General features: G+C 46.8%; 1 long non-coding RNA gene across 2 annotated transcripts; it reads left to right on the forward strand.

The window, feature by feature from the left end:
• The first annotated feature begins 831 nt into the window (after positions 1-831).
• Positions 832-12604, forward strand: LOC120616214 (uncharacterized). 2 transcript variants are annotated; one of them, XR_005656526.1, is made up of 5 exons: positions 2470-2791; positions 3097-3151; positions 3265-3431; positions 6077-6209; positions 11813-12604. It is a non-coding gene; the product is annotated as an uncharacterized LOC120616214 (long non-coding RNA). The 2 variants fall into 2 exon arrangements; XR_005656527.1 differs by lacking the exons at positions 2470-2791; positions 3097-3151 and adding an exon at positions 832-864.
• The last annotated feature ends 4015 nt before the right edge of the window (positions 12605-16619 follow it).

Raw genomic sequence — 16619 nt, forward strand, 5'->3', positions numbered from 1 at the left:
GATTAGCCGGATTGAAAGATGAGAAGTAAACAAATTTTACCAACCCAACTAAGTTGCACCAAAGAACTCTGTCAAAAAAAAAAAAAGAATCGAACCCAGAGACATTTGCTCAGGTTCATTTTCCGCTCAAGGTCTTCGTTTCAGGGAGCCCCTTGTACCCAGAGCAGGAGATGGACAGCGCCCCGAAGGGGACCGGTCGAGGGACCGCGCGCCCTGCGCGGAGGCCTCGGCGCCCAGCGCGTGGAGCGGGCGCGGGGGCGCGGGGGGCGCACGGGAAAACCGAACCGCACCCCGAAGCAGCAGCAGCAGCAGCTGGCGACGTGCCGCGAGGGCACAGCTGGGACCTGGAACCGCTCGTCGAGCTTCCTGGGCGTCGGCCGCGCTCCCAGCCGGGTCCCGCAGGTTCGCGGACCAGACCGAAGCCCGACTCGCGCGCGGACCCGGCTGGCGCGCGACGCCCGCGGCTCCGTCCGGCGGCTGCGCTGCTCTCCCGGCAAAACCAGGTCGCGTCCCAGGCCAGCCCGCTCCGCTCCGCGATCAGGGAGGAAGTTTCTCTAACACCGCTCGCCACCGCGCGGGGGACGAACCAGGAGCCGGCGCGGCGCGGCGCGGCGGGCGAGGCCGCCCCGGACCCCGGCGCTCGGGCCGCGCGGCTCGAGGTCGGCGGCCGGAACCCGCGCCCGCCGGGCCGCCCACCCCCGGCGCCGGCCGGACCCCTTTTCGTCCCGCGCCGGCCGGACCGCTTTCGGCCGCACACGCGCGCCCTGCGCGACGCCGGCCCGTGGACGGGCTGCGGCCGCCGAGCGCGGGCGCGGAGGCCGGGGACGGGACCGGAGGGGCGGCAGCCCGCGGCGGGCGAGCCGGGTGAGCGTCCGGCCGGGCCCTTCTCCCCACCGCGCGCGGGCTGCCCCTGGCGAGGCGGCCGGGACCGCCGCGCAGCCCCGCGCACGCCCCTCACGCCCGCGGCCCCGGGAGCGGCCGCCCGGCCGGCGGGGACCCGAGCGAGGCGGCGCCTCCCCCTCTGCCGGCCCCGGGTGCGGGCGGACGCGCCGGGCGTCGGGGCGCTGTCCGCGCACCTCACCTTGGGGACAGCCTGTCTGCTCTTCCCGGGAGAGAGGACGCTCACTGCCCGCGGCGCGGCGGCCTCACGTCCACGTCCCCGGGGCGGCGGGACGCGGCGGGCGGCGCAGACCACGGCGGGCGCGGGCGGCCGGGCGCCCCAACTTTGCGGGCGGCGCCGCGAACTTCGGAGGCGGCCGAGGCTGCGGCGCGCGGCCGTGAAGTTGCCGCCGAGTGGCGCGGGCCGCGGCGGGAGGTCCTCGGACGCGGCGGGCGCGTGCGGGGGACGCGGCGGGGCTGGCGGGCGCGGCGAGCGGGGCGCACGGGCGGCGGCGGCGGCGGCGGCGGCTCCGCTCGCTCCGCTCTCTCGCGGCTCCGAGCAGAGAGTGTGCGCTGGCTCCCGAGTGTCACCGCTGAAGCCGGAGCCCTCCCCGCCCGCCGCTGCCCGCGCGCCCCTCCCTCCCGCCGCTGCCCGCTGCCTCCCGGCCCTCCCCTCCCTCCGCCATCCCGCCCCGCTCCATCCCTCCCTCCGTCCCGCCGCTGGCAGGCTACTGCGAGCCACGCGCAGTGCGCGCGTGCAATACACTCGCTGGCTAGACACATTACACTGCTACACACAATTACAGATACACTTCCAGATACTCTAAGCATAGACATAATCAGACATAATTTTACAGACACACTCACATACTCTAATAGATAATCACAATACACAGCCATGCATATTACCTTACACACAATCAAGCAGACACATTGGCTAATTAGACACTCTATATACAGAGACACATTCTTGGCTGGCTACAATTTCAGACATACTCTCACAGACACACTCTCACAGACACTACACACAATCACATTAATTCACACACAATCAGAGTTACATACTCAGACATATTAATTTTCAAAATATACACACTACAGAGTCATTAATTTCCGCATAATCACAGACATCACATATACATTACCTTCACACAATTCATATGTGACACATACAATTTTTTGTGACATTACTCAGACACAATAATACTCAGACTCACACATACAGATAATACGCACACAATCACAGACTCTATACACATTAATTTCCACAATCATCAGGGATAATTAATAGACACACAGACTCACACACACACAATTACAGACACACTAGACACAGACACACACAGACACACATACAATCACAGACCCCATACACCTGCCAAATCACAGACACAGACTCACACAGACACGCATACACACACACACACTCACAATCACACAGACACACTCAGACACACAAACACACACAGACTCACTCGTAGACACATACACTCACAGACTCACACACACACGGCCCGCGGCTCCGCTCTCCCACACCCACACCCTCGCGGGCGGCGTCGCGGGGCACACCGCTGTCCTTACCTCCCGCCAGCCAGGGAGGGAGATCGCAGCCCCCTCCAAGCCACGAAACCCAGGGGAATGCGTTCGCGGGACCGTCACCCCGTCCGGGAGACCCGGGCGCACAATGAGGGGCTCTCCGGGTTGATGTGGGCGCAAGGAGGGTAGACAAGCTGACTGGAGAAGGCTGGAGGCTCAAGGCAGAGCGTGCACTCTGTGCCTCCGTGTCCCTCAGTCCCCGTCTGCCTGCCCGCCACACCGCACTGCCGGTTTTAACCATTGAAAAGCGGCCCTACAGGACCAGTGAGAGAGGAGCGGAGGGTGTGAAGCCATTAAGGCTGACTTGGTAATTATGGTAAGAAGTGACCTAATTGGCACCCTGGCCTAGGCATAGGAAAGCCGAAGAAAAAAAAAAGATCGAATGATTTAGTGATCTCATTTTTGCAACTGCGAACCTACTTTCCAACAAACGTGGTTTTTAGACTCTCAAATTTTAAGTTCTCAGAATATATAGTTTAGGATATAGTGTCAGTACTGAAAACATGAAAGATACTTACTCTCTTCTCATTGCCACTGTGAAATGTAGATAAATAAGATGAAAATCAACCCTACCAAAATCGTATTAAAACTATGGTCTTTTTGTTAAACATCTGGTCACAGAGTGCCGTCTGCTGCGGCTCCTGAAGCTTGGCGGCTCCTAGATGAGAATACCACAGTAGGTGAATTTATGAAACTGTTCATACTCCACAGGATTGTTTTGTAAAAGCCATAGAATTCCTAGACGCTAACGGGGTCATTGAGATCACTGTGCAAACTTACTTTTTGCAGATGGGACAATGAGGCAAGCCAAAGGGATTTCTGGATGTTTGCCCAGAAGATCTGGAGAAGTGACTCCTTGCCCTTATGATATGACCCACAGCAGGTCATCAGGCATTCATTAACATTCATTAAGTGCCTGCTGTGTACCACATCTGTCTTGGTCCTGAGATTTCAAGGTAAGACATCGTGCTCACCTTTAAGGAGCTGGCAGCCTGGTGGGGAGATAGAGACATCCATGAAAAGTTGATTGACGCTGTAATAGATGTTTTCACCTGTCTTGCGGGAGCATGGGAAAGGGAACAGCCAGCCCCCTGTGCAGAGTCCCGAAGGATGGAGAAGAGAAAGGGCCACTCCACAGAGAAGCAAGCGAAAAGGTTAGGAAAGGGTCAAAAAGCACCTCGAGTCCCCGGACGGAGCGAAGTTAGGTGTTGCTGGACTGCAGCTGACTAAGCAAGGCCCGCCCACACCAGGCTCTACGGGCAAAGAACGGGAAGGTTCCTGAAGGTGGTACGTGGTTGGAAAACTATTAGGGGTTTTAAACAAGGACAGATTGTAAGGTGTTCGGATGTCATCGGATAGGAGTTTTAGAAAGTTACGTGTGGTGCGAGTGTGGAGACAAATAGGGAAGAGACAGCAGTGAGGAGGTAATTTCCAGAGGAAAAACTTAGGGCTGAACCAAGGCAGCCGGAGAGCCGGTTGGGAGGTTGGGACAGCTAGAGAGATGTCGAAGAAATACAACAGGCAGGACCTGGTGACTGACTGCTTACGGCGGGGCCCGCGGTCTAGACCCACCCCCGGGTTTCTGGCCGGGGCAAGAAGGCAGGCGACGGCACCCTTGCCGAGAGAAACAGCACAGGAGTGGCTTCGGGACGTCCTGAGGTCTGTTGAGTTGGGTGTGCACGTGGGACGTCTGAGCGCAGCGTCATGTAGGCAGCTGGAAGGAGAGTCCCTGCGAGAGCAGGTGCAAGTGGGGAGCCCCATCAGAAGTCGGCCGCGTGCTGGGGCTGGAGCCGTGGAGGAGGCAGAGCCTGTGAAGGAAAGATGGCGGCCAGAGAACGAGGAGGTTCTCGGGGGTCCGTCCTCCGCTCCGCGCACTGGGGGCGTCAGCGCCCTGTGGATCTCACAGGCTTGGGGGGAGCTCTGATAGCCCAGGGGTTCAGACAGTGTTTTAACACTGCCGCTAGGAAGGAGCTGACCCCAAAAGGCATTAAGATGACTTGTTATTGCAGCCAATTAACGGTGGACCAGATCCGTGGGAAAAGTTCTATAAGAACTCCGCGAAGGATATGTTTTTATGAAAGTTCCTAAAAATAGCCCTGTTTTGTACATCAGGATTTGCATGTATCGATGTACCCGTCTTTGCAAAAAAAAAAAATGCCATTGGTGAAACCAATGGTATTGTGTATATTTATATTTATATATGTAAATATCTTCAGTGTGTTTTGAGAAACTTGGGCAACATGCCATATCGAATAGAACATGCATTATTTAGTCAGACAGACTTGCATTTAATTCTAGACTGATAATTATTTGCTGTGAGATAAATAGGTTAACCTCACTGAGCTTCAGTGTTTTATCAAGTATAAAAATGGAACAAATTATAGCTGACGTACAGATGTTTTGTGAGGATTAGGTAGTATACCATATTCAAGTGTTTGGCAGAGATTTGACTATTTATATCTGAATTTACTTTTAAACTATGAAATGCATAAATATTCAGTCAGCTGTGAAAAAAGAAAAGTAAAAACTATTTTAAAATTAAGAGTGTAATTTAAATCTATTTAAGAGAAGTTCCTGGTTCGAGCCTTGGTCTTAGACAGCTGTCCTCAGGGTATTATCCTAGACCCCTAGACCCCTTGTAGGGCTCATGAGACCCTTTCAGGATCCTCCGCAAGGCCAGAGCTAGTATCCTATGCATTCTAAGGTGGCGGTTTGCCTTTTCTACTGTATCGACATTTGCTCTAATAGTACAAAAACAGTGGTGGGAAACCTGCTCGCACTTGAGCGTGAAGCGAGGCGGTGGTGTCGGACCGTGCCAGCGGCTGCTGGAATCTCCACTGCTGAGGACGTCCGTGTCACTGAAGCCCGTCTCTGGGGAGGCAGGAAAAAGCGTGCATCTGCTGCGCCCCAGCCTTCCGCCCTTTGCCTGTTCCGTGTGGTGAAAGGGGAGGCGCACGCGGAGCCCCCGCTCTGTGCCAGGTTCTCAGGTCCAGACGGCCGTGCAATTGAGTCGTGAGCCACACTGTTTGCTTTGTTCACGCAGCGTAGGTTTACGTGAAAAAACAACCGACAAACTTTGGTTATTCACACCTGGTTATTTGACGAACATCTTTTTCAAACCAATTAAGTAAGCCTGTCACTTCAAGGTAAACAACTGGCAGTATTTACTTGCAATGAAAAATTTGAGCTTTCAAGTAAATATATTATTTAGAAAACTTGTATTTGCCACCATGAGCTTGACAGCTTCCCAATACTTAGTCTTTGCTAATAAGATGGTGATCTTTTTGATTAATGTGGCTTTTTGATGTTTATGACAAAATGTATTGACATTTGGAATATCCGCATAACTCAGTGAACCAGTATTTTCCGAATGAACGAAAATACGGGGTGTTTCGCCTGAGTTAAAGATGCACTCAAAGTGCAAGATAGACCAATGGATTTGCACACAATGGAGTGTGAAAGTTAACTGATGTGGTTTCCTGTTCCGCATCGCAGCGATGAGGTTTAAGAAACCAGCACTTGTTGAGTTTGGGCGTAGCCATCAGAGTAGAATATCCAGAATTACTTGAAAAGATTATTGGAATGCTACTCCATTTTCCAGCTGTGTATCTGTGTGAATCCAGACATTCCTGACCTACTTCAAGCAAAACAACATTGCAGCAGATTGGAACAGGAGTGGCAGGAGAGTCCAGCTGTCTTCCACTGAGCCACGTATCGAAGAGACTTGCAAAAAGGTAAAACATTGTGACATTTCTCACTAAATCGCTTTCTTTGGAAAATATAGTTATTAACAGAAAAAATATTTATGTTAACATATAGTAGATCTATAGTTATTTTTAAATCAATTCATAATCTTTTTAAAATTTCTGTTTTAATTCCTAATACGATGGATACTGATAGAAATAGCCCAAATAAACAAAAGCTTCTCAGGATCCTCAAGGATTTTAAGATTGTAAAGGGTTCCCAAGAACCACTGTCATGTCGAATAGGCTCAATCCGAAACGAGATCGGAAGATCATCAAAGGCCTAGCATCGTGTTCTGCCTGTAGATTGGCTGCCTGCTCAAGTGTATTTGTACTCTATAGCTCTCATTTCCCACACATGAAACAGACACTTCTATACATAGACTTAACTATAGTGTTGCGTTCTACATCTGTCCTCTGGGGACCAGGACGAAGGAACTGGTGGAAACCGTCATGCGCATCCTGAAGCTTGTCTAAGACAGTATCGCACCCCTGGGCACAGGGCCGAATCAGTACTGGGCGTCCTTTCGTCTGTGAGCTCAGTTTCAATCCCTTCCCGTCCCCACCCTCTCCATGGCAGAGGTTGATGCACAGTTCTTGAAGTAGTTCTCTAAGGTCCCTTCGAAATGAACGGTTACTTCTAAAATGATGACTCTTACGTACTGAACCAGTGTTAACAATAGGCCTTACTCACCTTTCATACTTTCTGAGGAAATTTATTCACTTAGTAAATATTTGTTGAGCACCAACTTTATGCCAGGCACTATCGCTGTTGGGAGTAAAAGAATAAACAGGGAGGGCCGTTGCTCTTCGGAATCTGTATTTGGTGGAGAATTAGGTAATTGCCATACGGCTTGATAAGGGAATAATGGGGGGCTGTGCACGTCCATGGTAAGGGTGGAAGTGGGGCATCAAGGAAGATTCTCGGAGAAAGTAACGTCTAAACAGAGGCCCAAAGGATGGGTCAGTCATCTTGGGTTAAAGGTGGGGGTGTGGAGTCAGCGTTTGAAGGAAGAAGGAGCAGCACAGACTATGACGCATTCAGAGAATGTTACGAAAAACATAACTATAGAAATTTGCCTTAATTTTAAAGGTGTGGATAAGACCAACGTATTTTCTTTGAGTTTTAGTTTGTTGGAGAAGTAGAGTAGGATATTTTAAAGTCATTATAGTACATTTATTTTATCATTTTTGTTTTTATTTATTATCTTATTACTTTAATTGATTATTTTTTAATGGTGACATTGGTTAACAAAATCGGTAAGTTTTAGCTGTACATTTTAACAGTAAAGCATATATATTTATATCGTGTGTTCATCTCCCATAGTTAGATTTCTTTCTATCACCATATATTTGGCCCCTTTTACTCCAACTATCTCCCCCCAACCCTCTCCCAGGGTTAAGGACCTGAATATAAGACCCGACACAATAAAATAGAAGAAAACATAGGAACTAAACTCAAAGACCTTGGATTTAAAGAGCAGTTTACAAATTTAACCTCAAAGGCAAAGGAAGTAAAAGCATTATAGTACATTTAAATATATTTCATTTAAATCAGAATTACCATTCTCTTACAAGAATATTACTGGATTGAAAAAAATGATTAAAATTTTATTAAAAACCTGAAAAAATTGTGTAGCTTCCCAAGGATTAGTACATCGAAAAAAACAAAAACAGTTTTTATTCTTACTTTGTTCAAGGTACTGAGCTCAGTGCTAAAGACATACAAAAGTCTAGCGTATAATGTTTGCTCAGGAAAAGTCTGAAAGACGAGTTCAGATATATTTTCTTTCCTTCCTTTAGACATTCAGTACGTATTTATTGAGTGCCTATTACCTTCCAGAGCCTGAGGATGTGTTATTAAAAAGACACATGTGGCCCCTGCCCTCAGAGAACACGTGGCACAATAGTGACAAGTTCGTTGGCTTTCGAATATTGGTCACAACATCAGACACCAAGTAATAACATCCAAGGGAGTAGTAAACATTATAGAGTAGAACTTTTTCGCCGTTGGAAAAGGTTTGAATTGATGGAGAAGAGAGAGTGAGAACGTCAAAGCCACAGAAACGATACTGGGAAAGGTCGGGAGGAGGGAAACGCCAGGTGCATTAGGGGCAGAGACTGGAGCAGTCGGCTGGGAGGGGTCCGCTAGAGGGATCGGCGTACAGAAAGAAATTGGGTACGCGGGCGGGCGGTTTGGAGTGACCGCGTAGGAGAAGAGGTTTGGGCTTCGTTCCTCTTGCCGCACTTAAGAAGGATGCTCCTGGTCTGTAAAAGAGGGATTCTTTTGGTTATAGTAAATGGGTTCCTCTTACATAAAATCCCCTATTTCACTACGCAGCATATATCTGTTCATTCATTGCATCTCCTGTGAACGTTTCTCCTAATTGATATATAACATTTTATCAGTTATGTGATGGAATATTTTTAGATACATCCAGAAAACGTATTCTGAGAGCCTCTTATATTCTAGAAGAGGAAATCCACTGATGGCTTCGAGTCTCAGCCTGAGGTATCTACCACTATTTGGTCCAGGCCGGTTGACCACATCAGCACAGACTGCTGTTTTCAGTCCTCTGCAGCATGCCAATTACATGTGATGGCAGTCAGTGCAAGCCACGGCTAGCAGCAGTGTCGTGAGGCCACCGAAGCTGTGCGCACACAAAAATAAAAAGACGAGAAAAATACTGGACCAGTCTAGAGTATAAAAAAAGGCCGAAAGGAACAGGGGCGGGATGTAGTCTTAGGTACAACAGGGAGTTAGGACTGTGTGATTAATATGTTCCTATAGTTGGGGATCATTTAAGAATCACTTTATTTTCTACATCCCATGGCTCGTTTAGGCACAGCTAAGAAGAAAACTCTTTCATGCAGGCATTTTGGCCCAAGTGCCTGATAGTTACAGTGATATCATACTGCCTTAAGGCCACACAAACACAAAGCCTGGTTATATTTTAAATGTGCATCAGATAGAGTGGAAAGAACACAGGCTTCTGTGTCAGAAGTCTTGGGCACCGTTTCCTACAGTGCCACTTACTTTGGGACTGTGTGAACTTGGAAAGTTATTTATTTCCTCTGATGCTCTGTTTTCTCATCCGTAAAATGGGGATGATAAAATTTCCCTAATAGGGTTATTGTCAAAATTAAACTGTGTCGAATATGTAAAGTGCCTGATATATAAATGGGCACTAAATAACGAACTCTCTGAGTTCAATACGCCTTACAGTGCACAAAATGTGGACCCCCTACCAATCAGAAAACCATTTGCGAGTGAAAATATAAAACGAATGGAATCATTCAGAACCCCCTCATGAGCGTGACCAAAATGAATGATTTCATGCTTGGAAAAATGTACTATATATCTAATACTCTTCCCTTTACAAATTTTATCTAGTTTACTCCTTAAAACTTCCAGTGAAAAAGATATAATTTCCCACATTTTACAGATGAGAAAACAGGTTTAGGGACACAAGTGGCCGGGCTGGGGTCTGAACCATATTCTCTCTGATCCAAAGCTTCTGCTCTTAACCAACTGTCTAGGCTGTCTTGATATAACCTCTCTCTCAAGCATTTTCATGGATTCATTTTTCTCTTTTTTTTTTTGGTGCTATTATATTAATGGATAATTTTTAAAAGGGTATTTTACCATGGAATTTAATTTGGAGGCTCCTTGTTGGCACTCTGTAAAAGCAAATGTACCCACACATACTGTTTTCCCAAAAGAGTACTAATTCATCCATTGTAGCTGCAAACCTCTGAGGTCCCAAGTCCGGAAGATTGAACCAGGAGGTAGAATAGTCCAAACCGATTTAGCTGCCTGAGTCCTTTACTGGAAAACTGTTTGACTCCATCTTATTGACACAGTATAGATCTCTCCCTAAAAATGTTAAACTAGCAGAAAAAGTAGAAACATGATTATGTAGATTTTAGATTTAACCATTTTCCATGTTTCTATTACAAGGAACTTATTAACCCTGGAGCTCAATTACTAAAAAAAAGGCCAACCACGCATATTAACCACTTGACTGTTTGTCTCTGTCATTGACTGAGTGATTTCCATGAGCCTGCTGCCGTTACTGCGCCCCAGCCCCAACGAGAGCCATCCTCAGGAGGTGTGGCTGTGGTTCCCATTTTAGAGATGGGCTCGGTGGGCTGTCGGGACTTGTTGCATTTCTTGCCAAGAAGAAATGTGAACCCAGGCAGTGCTTCTTGCTGTGACACTCTCTCCTTACCTTTTCAAGTAGGGCCATGGTAGTTCCTCACAGATGTAGGGAATCAACTAAGGAATTCAAGAATCAGCCGAGTCCAGCCTTATCAGCATCCATTTTTAACTATTTCCTACTAGTTGGACATATAAAAAATTTCCTTTTGAGAAAATAAAACTTTTCTTGAATAGAATAGCATTATTTAAAAATTCTATTAAGCTTCTCAGTGTGTATTATAAGACTCAAATACATTAAATTCCTTATAGGTTTAGACTAGTTAATACTGGATTTTGTCTCATTTCTACTTTTAAATACCACATCTAGGAAAGAAATGTATTAATATTTACTTCATTGTGCCAAATCAGATTCTGTTATTAAACTTGATCAAATATGAATCACTACCATATAAAATTCAAAATCTGTGTGTGTAAGGTAATGAGAAGCAGAGGCTGTTCTTATTTTCTGAGTATAACTTTTCAACTTTCATTATACTCTGTTGAAGGAAAAAGTTGCCCGATTTTGGGTCACTTAAAAGAAAGAAAGCCATTTTTTTTCTGGATAATAGATTGTAATAGAATCACTGAAATTATTTTGGGGAAACAGCTTTCGTTCCAAGAGAGCGTAATGTGACTCTTAAAACTCTTGGTATTATAAAGGAAGAAATTGATGTTTGCTAATATAAATTAAGATTATCTAGTCTAAATCCTCTTTATTCCTTCAGATTAATCCTTATGTGACATTTTTCCTCTATAAAATATAAACAGTATAGAACCCTGAATTTTCTCTTTTGTCTTTCTAATATTTCATCTGGAGCTCTCTGTATTTCTAAGTCCATGAGTTTTTATTAATGTGATAATCATAGTGATACTCTATCACTTCCAATTTCCAAACCTTAACTACTCAGTCAAAATCCAAGAGAATCCCTATTGTAAACAAAGTGCAAATTTAGGGGTTGGACGTTTTTTGCAATTACAAGAGAATAACATCATGAAAATTCAAATAGGTTAGAAACTCAGAGGTCATTTGAAACACTAAACTCCAAAGAACTCATTTGTACATCTGTCAAAACATAGGATAATCGTTATGATTTTGAAAGGACTTTTCAAAGACCTTATCTATGTGGGAACTTGCATACCGACCTATGAGGAATATGTAATTTGTGTTAAACACAGAGTCTCATTCAAGAACTAAAGGTAATCTTTATCGAATCAATTCTAGACCAGAATTTTGGTAATTTAAGTGAGAATGTTCTTAAGGGAATAAATGATACAAACCAAACAGTATTCAAGTGCAGAAAGGACTTCAAAAGTGCTAAAATATTTGACTCTCATCTTTACATGAGCGAAGAGACTTACAAGCCTCCTACCTCCTCTTCCTCTGTGTTTCAAGGCAAGTCCAGCAGGAGACATGTAAGGGAAGAAACGCAATAAAACGAAGAATAACGACGATGGGAGACAAGGATCATGAGGAAGAAGGGTGACGAGAAGAAGAGATCGTGGTTAACAGCTTACGAGAGAGACTAATGAAGAGACGAAGTCCGATGATTCGGGTTAAGGATGGTCAGCAGAGGGCACGGAGGTGGAGGATGTGAGAAGTGAAGAAGCAGGAAAATGGGAGTCGGGGCATCTTAGAGAAAAGCGATGACTTGGCACCAAATCTAGAGCTAACATCGTCGTCAGTGTTTATGTGGTGAGGAAACAGCGAGGAGTGGGAACAATGACACTTAGTGCCAGGGCAGAGTAGCGTATGTCAGGAACTTCCATCTCGCTACCGGTTAGGAAAGCTTCAGAGAGTCGCTTGATTTTCATGGGCAATTTGAGTGAAAGGAAAGAAGACAGAAAGCTGAGTCAGGAAAGATCTTGAAGGTAGAGGGGTCCTCTTGGCAAAAGGAGGGAAAGCGAATTGGATTGTGTATAGGCACCAAGTGGGATTTGAGCCAATATGCCTTAAAGCAAAATTTCCCCAAAGTTTTCCAAATCTAAACACAGCCTATATGGTTACTTACTTGATTTGTTTAAACCGTAGACCTTCTGTTTGAAAATAGCTTATTTAAAAAGGAAATTAACAACCTAAACAGTAATATCTGTTTCATGTGCTGGTTATGTTTTTTCCCTCATCCACATTAAAATAAATAAAATATTTGCCATGGAACCACCTAAGATAATATCTCATGTCACCGCTGCTTTGCATGCGCAGGAAGCGAGTGAGTCCCAGGCCATGGGGACGACAGGAGGGGCCTCGTCTGATCCGGAGGGGTGGGAAGCTCCTGACGGATCCTCCCGAGGCAGGGACTGTAGCAGAGCAGTGGGCAGTGGGCCTGAGGCCTGGGAGAAAGGGGGCCGAGGGGAGGAAATGGCCCCTTGAGGTCAGAGTGCACGGGAGTCGCACTCTGTCACTTCTGCCTCATTCCGTTGATCAAAGCAACTCAAAAACCAGCGCAGATTCAAGAGGTGCAGAGGGGACTGGACTCCACTTCTGGATGGGGTGAACGGAGAAGAATCTGTGGCCATTTTAATCCACCTCAACTCATAATAACAGGCGCAACAACTCGAGAGTCATCAACATAATCCAAAGGAGATGGTGTTAATTTGGGATGCCATTGTCATGTTCTTTTGAAGATATGATGTGTTTGGGGCTGAGTTTATGGACCAAGGTCAGGCAGAAGAGGAACGGAACATATGGACACTGTTATTCGAACTCTCACTTGTATCTTGGGAAGCCGCTTCTCACAGATCCCGCCTGACGCGAGGGCGCACACTCACGTGCACACGCCTCCAGGTCTGTTGCCAGTTTCTTGCACTATCTTTGTTCACGTGACCTAGAAAAATCATTTTTATAATATGAATGGAAAAAAGCAAATTAAAGTCTAAATTTATTTTAACCTAAAGTAAACACAAAATGTCTTATTTTTACATGGCATCTCTCAGTGGGTGAAATACCTAATTCACGCACCTCAAGAGACAAAAATTCATTTAAGGTGGAAGGATAGTTCTTCTTCAGAGTGAAGATGGAGAAAGGATTTATAGTCCACTTAACTCCTAACGAAGAGTAATTGTTTTATGGAACACTTCTAGTCTGTTACTGTTATCTCAAAAGTACCGAAGAGAATAATTTATAAACTCTGTTGACCAGTGTTTAAGAAGTAGTAGAAAGTTCACAGGTTTTGCTAAGGTCTGACAATCACACTTTTTACGAAGTCTAAGCAAGTAAGAGGTTCCTTTTGCATATATAAATATGTATGTTATGCATGTTATATCCATGTAACCTTCTGGGCCCGGTGTGCTCTTTTCCCTCTATTTGGTGCTTCTCTGCTTTGTGGTGTTCAGGCCGGGACCCCACGGAACACATGTCTGCTTTGCCAGCAGCTCTGGGTCGGGCTCTGCCAGTGGGCATAATGGGGGGCGGGGGGTGCAAGGTTGGAGGAGGGACAGGAGCGCTTTCTTCCTCAGAGCTGCCTTTTCCCCCACGGCCGCTCTCGCGTCCTGAGCCCACCGCCCTGCCCAGCGCTGCTTCTTCACAGGCTGCGGCAGTTTCTGCAGTAACAGCAGTTGATTCCAGGTCGTCTTTTCCCTGCCTGTAGAGCCAGCCTCATCACACCCCCTCAGGGACACCGGCGTCCCGCCTCAGAGGTCCATGGGATCCTCTGTTGCAGCTTAGACACGGCAGCATGAGCCTAACTGTGTCTCATCCTCAAAGACAGAGTTTCTGCCGCACTGAGCTCCACACTTCTAAGTCCAGGCTCCTCGGTTTGGGTACCGCTGCCCCTTCTCTGTGCCCAGGGGGCCGCGGCCTGCCCAGTGCTCCCTCTCGGAGACCTCTCTGTCCCCTCCGCCCTCAGTGTGCCCTTTTCGCTTCTTCCATAGGAGGCTCTCTCCGTCTAAAGAACAGACGTGGTTTCTCTCTTCCGATTGGACCCTGACTGGTACATGTTTCTTGTTTGAAAATAAATTCAAAATTTTCCATTGGCTTTATTCAATATTAGAGAGACTAATATTACAACGATATACTTCACATAATGTAGACTTTTCACCTAAAGATTGAGAAGAGCTTTATAATATTGACATTTTTAGTTAGTCTGTACAATAACCTTGGGAATATAATAGGTTGTAAATATCACACATATAAGTCAGCCAAAGATTAAGATTGTTCCTAATGTACTTGTTTCAAGCAAAACCCCAAATCGTTTTCTATGCCCCTGAGTCGAGCAAGGGCGTGGAGAAAGGGAGAGCCAAGCCTCTGATTGTCACTGAATGCAGCTTTGGCTGGAACGTGTGAGAACAGGGACCATTCATCTGTTATGGTTCTGAGCAGAAGATGTCACAGCTTTGGCCTTCCGTGGACTCTGTTCCCTGGGAGATTGTGCTGAGAATGATGGTTTTTTTCAGACTCGAGACTTTTTCGGAATCTCTCTCAGCGGCTGAAGGTCTCTTAATCGTAAATGCAGTGAACAGTGCAAGGAGGCCAACTATAGGTGTCGGACCTGGGTGTTGCTGGCTTTCAAGGTGTTAAGTGGAACCTTAGGCTAGAGGAAGGTGCGGGGGCCGTTGGAGAGTTTTATAGGAAGTTACGTAACAGGCCGCATATAAATATCTGCATATCTATGGGAGGATAAACCAAAAATGATAACGTCCACTGCCGCTAGCTGGGAACCTGAGTGTCGAGCACAGCAGTGGGGGAAGGGCCTGCCTTTCACTGTACACCCATTCGTATTTTTCGAATTTTGTACAAAGTTTTTATATTACATATTCAAAATAAAAATGAAACAACCACCTATTTAATTCATATTTGTATGGCCCCTTACAGCTTCCAAATGGCTCTCACCGCTTCCATAATTCTCTGTGCGAGGCCGGGGGCAGGACCGCTCACGTTTTGTCGTGCGCCGACAGAGGATGCCAAGGTCTGCCTTCCCCGCCGGCACCAGCCGGTCAGAGCTTAGGGGACGGCAAGGGTTCCTTGCTCCGAGTTCTTTCCATCTCCCCACACTGCTCCACGTGCGCTCAGGACCACAAAACGCAATGGGCAGGAAGAAAAACCTGCCTTTATAAGACAATCTACAGGCCAAACTCTGGGCCACGCACCCGCTGCTGCAGGTGTCTATACCTGGTAGAAGCCTCTCTCTGCAGCCACAGTAACGTGCAGACCCAAGCCGCATACTGCATGAGTTAAATGAGGTATTATGTCATAATAGCTCTCCTCTACTAGTCCAGGGCTTGGGACCTTATATACTTTATTCACAGTCTCAACCAAAATATTATAAATAGGCGTCCTCCCCATTTTGCAGATGCCGAAATGCTGATATGCAGAAAGGATACATAACCGACATATTAGGTTTAAAAAAATTATAAGGCTACGATTTGTCTTTGCTAAAGCCCATTCCTTTTACAAGGCACCGGGCTACTTGGTGCAGTGGAGAGATAGGTCAATAATAGAGCAACTATGTCAAAAACAGAACTGTGCCTTGTGAGGTGTAGAGGGGAGCGAATGGTGGGGCCGAGAGAAGACAAGTCCTGTGCACACTGTACAACTGACGAACTTAGACGAGAAGTGTGAGCAAAATGCCCCAATGGCTCCAAAAAGAAGGCGGTCTCAGCCTCCTTCAGATGAGCTAGACATGGCTTCATGAGAGAGCCGAGCCGAGATGTGGAATAGGCATTGAGGAATCCCTAGGAACCTGAAATATGCGGTAGACTTGTATCCATGAATGGGAGGAAATTAAAGCATTGCAGAGGGGATGTGTGAATGTTTTAATGACTAGACAGCACCTGGAACATAAACCGTATCAATAAAAATAATTCGTGTTTGGCTAGCCTGGGTCGGGCCTCTGCGTTGCAGGAACACGAGCGGAGGTGCTGGTCACCAAAGCCCCACAGGGAAAATAGTACAAAACGACAAATAAAAACGTAAAACGTTGCTGAACGAATGCTTGTAAGGTGACAGAGAAGAAAGCACGTCCCCTCCCTCCCAGTTTTCTATTATGCTGTCTTGGCTGAGCTCCGAGTTATGTTATATATTTGTAGTAAATTTTTAGTGCTTGATTGTGGTCAAAACACAACGACAACAACAACAACAAAACACCATTAAGACACGAGATTGCCGAATTACTGCTCTGCCACGTCAGCCGGCTCCCCAAATCCAGGGGAATGGCAGAATCCAGAGCTGCTACAAAACGTCCACCGCCCTCACCTAGAGCGTTTCT

Source organism: Pteropus medius, unplaced genomic scaffold, assembly GCF_902729225.1.
Source record: "Pteropus medius unplaced genomic scaffold, Ma_sr-lr_union100, whole genome shotgun sequence".
NCBI lineage: Eukaryota > Metazoa > Chordata > Mammalia > Chiroptera > Pteropodidae > Pteropus > Pteropus medius.